The sequence below is a fragment of the Myotis daubentonii genome, chromosome 1 (assembly GCF_963259705.1).
Source record: "Myotis daubentonii chromosome 1, mMyoDau2.1, whole genome shotgun sequence".
NCBI lineage: Eukaryota > Metazoa > Chordata > Mammalia > Chiroptera > Vespertilionidae > Myotis > Myotis daubentonii.
Genome location: NC_081840.1, coordinates 125686058 through 125699187, shown reverse-complemented (window position 1 = coordinate 125699187; position 13130 = coordinate 125686058). Strand labels below are relative to the sequence as shown.

The following is a 13130-nucleotide window of genomic DNA, read 5'->3' as shown; positions in this document are numbered from 1 at the left end:
CTCCACCTTGCCTTAGGACAAATTGTGTTAATAAAAGCAAGGGTCCTAGACAAGGAGGGAGTCTTCAGCTCCTTTAGCTAAGCTCCTCTGACCCCAATGCTTTTCAAAATTATATTTCATCTCCAGATTCTCTATTAGTCCCCGGATTCCTATGTCATCTATGCACAGCCTTTTCCAGATTCCTGAACCCTTCTTGATGCTAGGAAAAGAACCCTGGCATCCTTGGAGCTGTATCGGTAAACATTGCTATGACATATGTCTGATATTTGCTGCATATGGAGTTTTCTAAGATTTTTATGGTTTCCCATCTTACATTTAATCTTTTTGAGTTTATTTTTGTGTCTGGTGTAAGTTGATGATCTCGTTTCATTTTTTTTTGCATGCATCTGACCAAATTTCCCAAAACCATTTATTGAAGAGACTGTCTTGACTCCATTACATGCTCTTGCCTCCATTGTCAAATATTAATTGAGCATAAACACTTGCATCAATTTCTGGGTTCTCTGTTCTGTTCCATTGGTCTGTTCTTGTGCCAGTACCAGGCAGTTTTGAGAACCATGGCTTTGTAATATACTTTGATTTCTGGTATTGTGATCCCTCCAATTTTGGTCTTCTTTCTCAGGATTGCTGTCGCTATTCAGGATCTTCTTTTATTCCATAAGAATTTTTGGAGAGTTCATTCTAGGTCTGTGAAATATGCCATTGGTATTTTTATTTATTTATTTTTAAAACATATTTTATTGATTTTTCAGAGAGGAAGGGAGAGGTATAGAGAGTTAGAAACATCAATGAGAGAGAAACATCAATCAGCAGCTTCCTGCACACACACACACACACACACACACACACCCCTAAGGATGTGCCTGCAACCAAGGTACATGCCCTTGACCAGAATTGAACCCAGGACCATTTAGTCCGCAGGCCAACACTTTATCCACTGAGCCAAAAAGGGGAACCATTGGTATTTTAATGGGGATTGCAATAAATCTGTAAATTGCTTTGGGTAGTATAAACATTTTAATGTTGTTGATTCACCACTCCATGAACATGGAATGTTTTTCCATTTGTTTGTCTTCCTCTATCTCTCTTTCAATGTTCTGTAGTTTTCTGAGTACAGGTCTTCTACCTCCTTAGTTAAGTTTAATTCTAGGTATCCTAATTTTTTTGTTACAATGGCCAATGGGATTGTTTTCTTAGTTGTTCTTTCTGTGAATTCATTGTTGGTGTATAAAAAAGCCAGATTTCTGGGTGTTAATTTTAGATCTTGCTACAATGCCAAATTCATTTATTAAGTCTAGTAGTTTTTTGATGGAGTCTTTGGGGTTTTCTATGGACAGTTTCATGTTATCTGTGAATAATGACATTTTTACTGCTTATTTTCCAACTTGGATGCATTTCATTTCTTCTTCTGGTCCAATCATTATGGCTAGCACATCCAGTGCTGTATCAAAAAGGAGCGGTGCAAGTGGGCATCATTGTCTTGTTCCTGTTCTTAGGGGAAATGAATTTAGTTTTTGCCCATTGGGTATGATGTCGACTGTAGGTTTGTCATATAGGGCTTCTATTATGTTGAGGTATGATCCCTCTATTCCCACTTTGCTGAGAGTTTTTATCAAGAAAGGTTGTTGGATTTTGTCAAATGCTTTTTTTGCATCAATTGATATGATTATGTGATTTTTGTCTATTTGTTTAAATGACATATTAAATTTGACTTGTGGATATTGTACCATCCTTGCATCCCCAGAATAAATCCCAATTGATCATGGTGTATGAGATTTCTAATATACTGCTGGATCCGATTTGCTAGAATTTTGTTGAGGATTTTAGCATCTATATTCATCAAGGATATTGGCCTGCCTTTCTCTTTCCTTGTGGTGTCTTTATCTGGTTTTAGATTAGGGTAATGCTGGATTCATAGAAAGAGCTTGGAATTAAGCCTTCCTCTTGAATTTTTTTGAAGAGTCTGAGGAGAATAGACTTTGGTTCTTCTTTGAATGCTTCATAAAACTCCCCTGTGAAACCATCTGGCCCCGGACTTCTGTTTGCTGCAAGATTTTTGATTACTGCTTTAATTTCTTGGATAGTTATCACCCAATTAAGATTTTTTTATTCTTCCTGATTGAGTTTTGGAAGCGTGTATATTTCTAAGAATATGTCCATTTCATCTAGTTGTCCAGTTTGTTGTAACAGAGATGGTCATAGTATTTTTTCATAAACCTTTGTATTTCTGTGGGGTTGGCTGTTACTTCATCTCTTTCATTTCTGCTTTTGTTTATTTGGGTCCTCTCTCTTTGCTTCCTGGTGAGCCTGGCTAGAGGTTCATCAATCTTGTTTATCCTTTAAAAGGACCAGCTCTTGGTTTTATTGACCTTTTGTATTGTTTTTTGGTCTCTATGTCATTTATTTGCACTCTGGTCTTTATTATTTCCTTCTTTCTGCTTTCTCTGGGTTTTTCTTGCTGCTCTCTAATTCTTTGAATTGTTGGGTTAGATAATTTATTATCATTTTTCTTGTTTTTTTCAGGTAGAACTGTAGAGCTATGAACTTCCCCCTCAAGACTGCTTTCACTGTGTCCCATAGACTTTGAATTATTGTGTTTTCATTGTCCTTTATTACCAGGATGCTTTTTATTTCTTCTTTGACCTCCTTGGTAACCAAATCATTGTTGTTGTTGTTTTAATTAAATCTTTATTGTTCAGATTATTACAGTTGTTCCCCTTTTCCCCCCCATAGCTCCCCTCCACCCAGTTCACACCCCACGCTCTGCCTTAACCCCTGCCTCCCGTCCTCATCCATAGGTGTACGATTTTTGTCCAGTCTCTTCCCACACCCCCCACCCCCCTTTGCCCCCAAGAATTGTCAGTCCACTCCCGTTCTATGCCCCTGATTCTATTATATTCACCAGTTTATTCTGTTCATCAGATCATTCGCTTGATTTTTAGATTCACTTGTTGATATGCATTTGTTGTTCATAATTTGTATCTTTACCTTTTTCTTCTTCTTCCTCTTCTTAAAAGATACCTTTCAGCATTTCATATAATACTGGTTTGGTGGGGATGAACTCCTTTAGCTTTTTCTTATCTGTGAAGCTCTTTATCTGGTCTTCACTTCTGAATGATAGCTTTGCTGGGTAGAGTAATCTTGGTTGTAGGTTCTTGGTATTCATCACTTTGAATATTTCTTGCCACTCCCTTCTGGCTTGCAAAGTTTCTGTTGACAAATCAGCTGACAGTCGTATGGGTACTCCCTTGTAGGTATCTGATTGTTTTTCTCTTGCTGCTTTTAAGATTCTCTCTTTGTCTTTTGCTCTTGGCATTTTAATTATGATGTGTCTTGGTGTGGTCCTCTTTGGATTCCTTTTGTGTGGGGTTTTCTGTGCTTCCTTGACTTGTAAGTCTCTTTCTTTCACCAGGTAGGGGAAGTTTTCTGTCATTATGTCTTCAAATAGGTTTTCAATATCTTGCTCTCTCTCTTTCTTCTGGCACCCGCATAATTAGGATGTTGGTATGCTTGAAGTTGTCCCAGAGGCTCCTTACACTATCTTCATATTTTTGGATTCTGTTTTCTTTGTTTTTCCAGTTGGGTGTTTTTTGCTTCTTCGTATTTCAAATCTTTGACTTCATTCTTGGGATCCTCTAGTCGGCTGTTGGATCTCTGTATAATATTCTTTATTTCAGTCAGTGTATACTAAATTTTAGTTGGTCCTTTTTCATATCCTTGAGGGTCTCACTAGATTTCTTGAGGGTCTCACTAAATTTATTGGCACTCTCTAGAAGATTCTTGAGTAACCTTATAACCGTGGTTTTGAACTCTATATCCAGTAGTCTGCTTTCCTCCATTTCTGATATTTTTGACCTGTTTCTTTGACTCTGCATTTTGGCTGCTTCCCTGTGTTGATAGAGTGGCTTTCTGTGCTAGGTGTCCTGTAGGGCCCAGTGGTTCAGCCTCCCCAAATACCTGAGGTGGACACTCCCGGGGCAACCCTTTGTGGGCTTTGTGCACAGTCTTGTTGTAGTTAAGCCTTAACTGTTGTAGGTATCACTGGGAGGAATTGAACGCCAGGCCAATTGGCTGTGAGATTCAGCTGTGTCTACGGGGGGAGAATTTCTGTGCTGGAGACACCCTTCTGGGGCAAGACTTGCTTCAGTGGGGCTTTGTTGCCCACTGAGTCTGCCCCCTGAGTGTGTCCCTTATTGATCTGAGGAGTTGTAATCTGGATGGTCCCAATCTGACCACTGGGTACACTGGCTCTTGGATCTCTAAGGAGGTGCTACTTTAGCCTCTGCCTGAGGCTACCCAGCAGGAGCTACGGAGAGATCTGCAGATTCCTCTTCTTTGTTTGTGGTTTGGAGGTGCCCAGATGAGGCCCAGCTGTGAAGCAATGCAAGCTGCTGTGGGGCCTTGGGCCTTCTTTTGGATATTTGGGTCTCTCTGACCCAGCTGCAGTTTGTTAGGTAATTTTAGATTGCAAAGGGCCAGGGCATTCATATGCAAAAGCCTCTGTGCACAGCTTGGGTGGTGCGGGGTATCGGAGAATCAACAGGGCAGAGCAAACAGCTATGGGTGATCCTCAGTCCTGCCCTAAGAGGCCCCAGGTCTCAGTGTCCTGAGGTAATTGCTGCCAGCACCTCTGAGAGAAAGCCGCCCTTGAGTTCCACCCGATGCCAGACAGTCCAGTTTCCCCCCATATGAGTCTGGGTCCACAGAGTCTCGCCCAGAACTGGAGTTCAGAGCCGTCGGGAGCATGAGACTCCCTCCCGATTGAAAAAGACAACTGCGTCCTCAATTGCCAGCCCTTTCCGCGTGCACCTCCGTACCTCTGCACTTTACTTCTACACCTCCTCTGAGTCTCAGTGTGCTTTTCTCCTTCCTTCTATTTGTAGAATTTCCACTCAGCCAGCCTTCCTGTAGTTCTGGATGATGTCCGTTTTGTCTTTTAGTTGTATTTTTGAAGTGGTTGTGTGAGGCATTAATTTCAGGTGTTTACCTATGCTGCCATCTTGGTTTCTCCCAATCATTGTTTAATAGCATGCCATTTAGCCTCCAAGTGTTTCTTTTCTTTTTCATTGTTTTTATTATAGTTGATTTCTAATTTTATGCCATTGTGGTCTGAGAAGATGCTTGATATGATTTCAATCCTCTTGAATTTGGATAGACTTTGCCTCTGTCCCAATATCTTGTCTATCTTTAAAGATGTCCTGTGTGCCCTTGAGAAGAATGTATATTCTATAGCTTTGGGGTGAAATGTTATGAAGATGTTATCTAGTGAGTCATTTAGAATAAATATTTCTTTGCTGAATTTTTGCTTAGAGAATTTATCCAGTGGTGTCAGTGGGGTATTAATGTCCCCTAGTATGACTGAATTGCTGTCGATCTCTCCCTTGATATCTTCCAGAAGTTTTTCTTATGTATTTGGGTGTTCCTGCATTGGGTGCATATGTTTATCAGAGTTATGTCCTATTGTTGAATTGCTCACTTTGGTATCATGAAGTGGCCTTCCTTATCTCTTGTTATGGTCTTTACTTTGAGATCTAATTTGTCAGATATAAGTATTGCTACCCCAGCTTTTTTTTTTTCATTTCCTTTCACCTGAATTGTTTTCCATCCTTTCACTATCAGTCTGTGTGAGTCCTTTGTTCTGATGTGGGTCTCTTGTAGAGAGAAGATATATGGGTCATGTTTTCTCATCCATTCAGCTATCCTATGTCTTTTGATTGGAGCATGTAATCCATTTACATTTAAGGTTATTATGGACTAGAGAGAGGCCTGGTGCACAAAATTCATGCAAGGGTAGGGTCCCTAAGCCTGTCCAGTGATCAGGGCCAATCTGTGGGGTGACTGGTGGGGCAATTGAGAGGCACCCTCTGGCACCCGCCTTGCTGGCCTGGCACTGCCTGCTCACCAGCCCCACCTCCCACTGCCACCGCTGGTCGCCTTGCTCTGTGAGGTGATTGGCGGGGAGACCAGGGGCCCCTGTTGGCACCCGCCTTGGTGGGGCTGGCGCTGCCTGCTTGCCATCCCCACCCCCTCTGCCACCAGTCGCCTCCTTCTACAGAGCAACAGGTAGGGCGATCGGGGGGTCCCTGCTGGCACCTGTCTTGGCTGGCCTGGTGTCTGCGGGGTTGGGGACAGCTCCTGCATTGAGTGTCTGGCCCCTGGTGGTCATTGTGAGTCATAGCAACCAGTTGTTCCACCATTCAATCGATTTGCATTTTAGGCTACAAATTTCATGCACTGGAGGGGGTGTCCCTCAGCCCAGCCTGCACCCTCTCCAATCTGGGACCCCTCAGGAGATGTCTGACTGCCAGTTTAGGTCAGATCCCAACTGCTCACCTTCCTGCCTGCCTGGTTGGCCCTAACCACTTCTGCCTCCCAGCCTAATCACCCCCTAACTGCTCCCTGCCAGCCTATCGACACCTAATTGCTCCCCTGATGGCCTGATCACCCAAACTGCCCTCTCCTGCCAGCCTGGTCACCCCTAACTGCCATCCCCCACAAGCCTGATCACCCCCAACTGCCCTCCATCCCCTGCAGGCCCAGTTCCCAACTGCCCTTTCCTGGCAGCCTGATAGCCCCCAACTGCCCTCCTCTGCTAGCCTGGTTGCCCCTAACTGTCCTCCCCTGTCAACTTGGTCACCCTAAACTGACCTCCCCTGCTGGCCCTGTTGCCCCTAACTGCCCTCCCCTGCAGGCCTGGTCCCCCACAACTACCCTCCCCTGCTGACCTGGTCTCACCTAACTGCCCTCCCCTGCCAGCCTGGTCCCCCCCAACTGCCCTTCCCTGCTGGCCTGGTCACCCCTAACTGTCCTCCCCTACTGGCCTGATCATCCACAACTGTCCTCCCCTGCCGGCCATCTGGCGACCATATGTCATCTTGTTCGAGGATGTGATGGTCAATTTGCATATTACCTCTTTATTATATAGGACAGGTACTTCTTTTTGGCCATTTTTATTCTTTATGCCTGTGTTCCTTCTTCCCTTCCTATTTATTCCTTTTACAGCATTCCCTTTAGCATTTCTTGTATTTCTGGTTTGGTGGAAATAAACTCTCTTAGCTTTTTTTGTCTGTAAAGCTCCTGATTACACCTTCAATGTTGAATGATAGGCTTGCTGTGTATACTATTCTTGGATTCAGGCCCTTGCTTTGCATCCCTTCTGGTCTGATGTGTTTCTGTTGAGAAATCAGTTGATAGTCTGATGGGAGATCCCTTGTAGATAACTTTCTGTATCTCCCTGACAGCCTTTAAGATTCTTACTTTGTCGTTGATGTTTGCCAATTTAATTATATTGTGTCTTGGTGTTGATCTTTTTGGGTTCATCTTGTTTGGGACTCTGAGCCTCTTGGACTTGTGTGACATTTTTCTTCCCAATATCAGGAAAGTTTTCTGTCATTTTTTTCAAACAGGTTTACTATTCCTTGCTCTGTTTCTTCTCCTTCTTGTACCCTTATTACACAGATATTGTTTCATTTTGTGTTGCCCCAGAGCTCCCTTAGGCTCTCCTCCTGTTTTTTAATTTTTTTTTCCAATTGCTGCTTTGCTTGGTTTTTTCTACCTTGTTTTCTAGCTCAGTGATGCAGTTCTCAGCTTCTTCTAGTTTACTGTTGATGCCTTTATTGTGTTCTTTATTGCAGTGATGTCATTTTCATTTCTTCTTTGTTCTTCTTCATTTCTTCTTGATTCTTACACGTTGTTCAATTTGTCTTCCATCCTTTTCAGCATCCTAATGACCATTGCTTTGAATAATTTATCTGACAAATTGTTTGCCTCCATTTCATTTACTTCCTTTTCCGGTGATTTAATGTCTCATGGGTGCTGGTCTAAGACCCTTCTCTACTGTTATGTCTGCCATGTCTCAGCTTCCTGCTAAATAATCAGCACCATGTTGAAGCTCCTAGCAATCCACCATTCCTCTGTGTCAGATGCCACAGCCTTGATGTCAGCCAGATGGGAACACTCTGCCTGCTTTGTTTGCCTACTTTCAGTTGTATTTACAGAAGCGTCTATTGCTGACACTGCCTTTAGGTGGCGGTGTTTCTGTATTAGTTTCTGGGACCAAAGGGCCCCTTAGCCCAGTACCCAAGGACTCCCTGGGTATTTCTTGTATCATTGCTATTATTCATTTCACTTATGCATTAGCTATAACCAGTGAATATATTTTGCTATTATTTGGAACAAACTGCTCTCTGATCATTTAACAATATAAAAAATAAGATTTTTCACCTTCATTATTCCTTTTCTGATGATCTTCCTTCTTTTTTAAATATATTTTTATTGATTTCAGGTAGGAAGGGAGAGGGAGAGAGAGATAGAAACATCAATGATGAGAGGGAATCATTGATCAGCTGCTTCCTGCACGCCCCCTGCAAGCCCGCAACCTGAGCATGTGCCCTTAACCAGAATGGAAACTGGGATCCTTCAGTCCCATAGGGCGACACTCTATCTACTGAGCCAAACCAGCTAAGGCATGATCTTTATCTTATGTAGATCTGAGTTTCTGACCTACCAATATAATTTTCTTCTTTCTAAAGAACTTCTTTTAATATTTTTATAAGGCAATAAATTCAATTTTTGTTGGTCTGAGAAAGCGCTATTTGTCTTTTACTTTTTAAAAAAATAGATTTTTATTGCTTTCATAGAGGGAGAGGGAGAGATAGAAATATCAACAACGAGAGAGAATCCTTGATTGGCCGCCTCCTGCACACCCCCTACTGGGGATCAAGCCCGCAACCCTAGCATGTGCCCTTGACCAAATCGGACCTGGGACCTTTCAGTCTGCAGGCCAACACTCTATCCATGAGGCAAACCGGCTAGGTCTCTCGCTTTTGAAAGATAATTTCATAGGATACAGAATTCTAGGCTTGGTGTGGTTTTATTGCCCTAACACTTTAATATTTAAGTCCACTCTTTTTGCTTGCCTGATTTCTGAGGACAAGTCAGATATGATTCTTATCATTGCTTCTTTATAGGTAAAGTGTTTTGTCTGGCTTCTTTCAAGATTTATTTTTTATCTTTGATTATCTACAGGTTAAATATAATATACCTAAGTGTTGATTTTTGTCATTTACCCTGCTTCATGTTCTCTGAGCTTCCTGGTCTGTGATTTGATATCTGACATTAATCTGGAGAAAATTATTGCTGCAAAATCCTTTGTTATTTTTTGTCTTTCTTCTCCTTCGTGTATTCCCATGACAAGTATGTTATACCTTTTGTAACTGTCCCATAGTTCTTGGATATTCTATTTCTTTTTCCTCTTAGCATTTCAGTTTTGTAAGTTTCTACTGACATATCCCCAAGTTCAGAGATTCTTTCCTCAGCTGTGTACACTCTACAATGAACCCAACAAATGCATTCTTCATTTGTTCAGTGCTTTTAATTTCTAGCATTTCTTTTTGAGTCTTTCTTAGAATTTCCATCTCTCTGCTTACACTACCAACCTATTCTCTACATTTTCATTGGAACCTTGAGTATGTCAGTCATAGTTGTTTTGAATTCATGGTCTAATAATTCCAATATCTCTGCCATGTCTGTGTCTGGGTCTCTTCAAAGTTGTTATTTTCCCTTTAATACATTGTACATATTTTTGTTTAAAGGTTAACATGATGTCCTGAGTACAAGGACCTTTGGTATATGGTGGTAAAGTATGGTAGGAGGGTAAGAGTGTTGTGGCTCTAGGATTAGGACTCAGTCTTTTAGTGAGCCCGTGCCCTTGGGCTGTGAACTTCACTAGTGTCTCACAGGTCTTTTCTATCCTCACAGATTATACAGAATGTCTAGAGGGGACTGGAGTTGGGTATTTCTCTTCTCCCAGATAGGATGGGCTCTGATAAAACTCCCATAGGTTAGGGGCTGATAAAATACTTTCTCTTAAAAACAGGTCTTTAGAATAGAATGCTGTGGTATATTTCATTGTGGTTACTTTACCTCCTCCCCTTGCCAGATGGCTCCTGGACAGAAGTGTGTCTGCTCACACCATGACTGGATTCCCTCTGGAGTTTTTAACTCTTAGACTTGTTCACACTGAGCCTACAGCCAATTTTCCATTATAATTTTGGTTTTCCTGCTCTGGTACTGGTTTCCACAGAGGTGTCTTCTCTGTTAGGTTATGATTCTCTGCATCTGCCTTCCCATATCCAATATTTAGTTACAAGGGCAGTAATTTGCCCTGTGACCTCACTTCTTTTTTTTCTTCTTCAAATTTTAATGTGTTTATTTCTATAATTTGTTATTAAAAGATTGTGAAAAAAGGAATCCTATAAATAGTAAAAAAAAAAAAAAAAGGGGGGGGGGACAATAGTGCTTCATGGCTGGAAGCAAATGGTGTCAATGTGTTTGTAAACAAGGTCAAGTTGCTCAGACTATTAAAAGGACAAAAATAAAACTAGTTACAGATAGCACAACTGTTCAAGAGGCTGGGAGTGTGGATTTTTGGTGCCCTAAAATGGCCAGCAGAATATTTAATTCTCCATTGCAGAGCCTGGGTCGCCAGTGCCATGTCGTTCTCCCTATAGAAAACCACACCAGAGGAAGCAAGCACCGTCTCTCTCCTGCTAGAGGGAGAGTCGGTTCTGAGAACAGGGCCACCAATAACACAGCTAGAACCACCAGCTCTCTGGAACATTCGGTGTGAGAGAATTTGAAATAGTCAACATTTTCTTCTACTTTTGCAGGAAAATACTGGAGTTCAACAGCTGGCCAGGGGAGGGGTGTTTTACATTCAGTTGTTTGGAAGCATACTGATTCAGTGCCTCTGAATCTTCTGGTTAGAAAATACAGCATTACTCTACCACCTCTTATACTATGACCAAAAAAGTCACTTGAGGGTAATATAGTTTTTGCATTAAAGGTGAATCTGCAACAAGAAATCTGCTCAACTCACAGATCTGGGGACTCACAGGGAAGATAAGCTATAAGTGAGAATATGTCACTGAGAAATGCAGGTGTGAAGTTCTTAGTGGATGTTGCCAGAGTAAACCAGATGTGGCTACTGGGCAAGGGGAGGAAAGAAAATCTTGTCCTCTACATGCATAGTTATGTCCTGGGGATGATGCCCCAAGTCTGGAAAATTGATTTAATTTTCGCAATGAATCAATCAGGCAGGGCAGCTCACTTAAAAAAGTAGCTCATCTCTCTAAACCTAGTTTTTGACCAATGACTTGAACTAAAAACAATTCAAACCACTGGGTCATTGCAGTCCAGGAGTTAAAACTATGACAAGGAGCAAAGGGCATAAGGACATAAGTGGAAAGCAAGCCCTATTTACCCAAGGTGAAGGCGATGAGGGGAGAAAACCTCTCACTGTATTTTGTATAGGGTGGGAACAAAGGAAGAATGTTTTCATTATGGCTTTAAGATGGAAGCGCTTCAGATAGTCCCCTGCTCCCCTTCCTCCAAATCAAAACCCTGGTGGCAGTGACAAAGCCAGAAAACAACCTAGCCTCCCCCGCCCCCATAACCGTGCCCGGGCTTCCCAAGGCTCCTGATGAAGCACACCAGCCCACTTCAATAGATCCAATGCCCTGGTGGCCTGGGGGTAGGGAGAGAGCCCTTGTGGTGGGTTGCTGGCAGCCAGGCCCAGATCTGAGTAGGGCAAGTCTTTGGCTCCCCGCTCCTGGGCGCCTGCGGCTTCAAGAGACGACCTTGGGACCTGGATAGGGCTCCCTTTTTCACCAGAAGTCATCGGCTTGAGGGGTCTCCGGGAGCCACAGCCACACCTCTCCGGGCAAGTCACAGGTCGATCCGGAGGCCTCCTTGGCCCTGGCGGGGAGCCCCCTGTAATAGTGGCAGTCCCGGTCATCATTGGGGTCGTAGGGCAGGGCCAGAATGTCCAGGAAGGCAGGGGGCCAGTCCACAGCATCGATCTGGTGCAGGTTGTCACAGTGCGGCATGAGGATGCAGGGGCCGCTGGCGAACTGAGCACGCCGGGCCAGACGGTGTCCCGCTCGTGGGGCTGCAGCAGCAGCTCGAACTGCTGCTCCAGCAGCGGGGCCCGCTGTCATTGCCCACCCGCCTCCAGCTTGTCCACGCAGCTGATACGCATGGTGCCGGTGCCGTAGAGCACCTTGAGCATGCCGTGCGTGCCCGGGTAGTCGTGCAGCGGGATGGACGCGCAGCTCTTGAACAGGAACACGACGAGGCTGAAGCCATCCGTCTAGTAGATGTGCATGGAGGTAAGGGGTGGCAGGTTGGGTGGCCTTGCGCGGGGCGATATTCAGGTCCTCTGCACAGAACTGGGTTAGCAGGCTCTTCAGCTTGCTCAGGTTCTCCAGGAAGCCCTGCGGCATCGGCGCCTCAGGGCCTGGCACCACGCCATGATTGGGAAGCGCTGCGTCCTCCCCCACGGCCTTGGAAGGTGAGGCACGCCTGGCAGGTGATCCCCTGGATCAGGGAGGCCACGTCGTCTCCAGGTATGCACGGCGGTTCCTCCAAGTGCCCAGGCCGGCCCTCTCCTTTCCTCCACCCCGATCGGTTAACTGCGGCCCCCATGGCTGTGCGCACTCCGGGCGGGAGGCCCCGCAACTACCGGCTCCTGGGGCGTGGGGTACCCGGCCGCTAACCTCTACAGCTGGTGCTCCTGCCTCATGCCCTCTCCGAGCAAGCGCGTGCCCATCCCATGCCCGGCACTCGCGATCCAGGAGCAGGTACCGGCCTGGTGGGCCGTGATGGGCTGTGCCTTATCCGAGGCTCCATTGATGCGGCCGGTACCTATGATTATGGACAGGCGCCGTGACCTCACTGCTTTGATGAAACTAAAGGCTGTCAATTTTTCAGTTTGTTCAGCATTTTATTTGTTGTTAGGATTGAGTGATGAAGCTGGACCACAATCTGGAAGGGTCTGAGATACTACCTTTGAGCTCTAAACTTCCAAGACTTCTTCCTTCATAAAACTGATAAGATTTTAATGCAGAAAGTCTGACTCTAAGATTGATAGTTGGATGTATAATAAAACTTTCCTTTCAGTTATTTTAAGGGAAAACAGCTTCATAAAAATAAGTGAACTTAGTAAACTAAAAAGGATTTATAGCCTAAACCTATTGCTGTAGAATATCCATTTCTTTGGGATTAGGCAAGACACTTCCCCGGTACCGGTACAGGCTATAAATAGTGTGATTAAAGTGATGAGATTGGCC

General features: G+C 44.0%; 1 pseudogene; it reads right to left on the bottom strand.

Annotated features, from left to right (window-relative positions):
• Window positions 1-11463: 11463 nt before the first annotated feature.
• LOC132233595 (2-aminoethanethiol dioxygenase-like) lies at window positions 11464-12486 on the bottom strand (annotated as a pseudogene).
• Window positions 12487-13130: the final 644 nt, after the last annotated feature.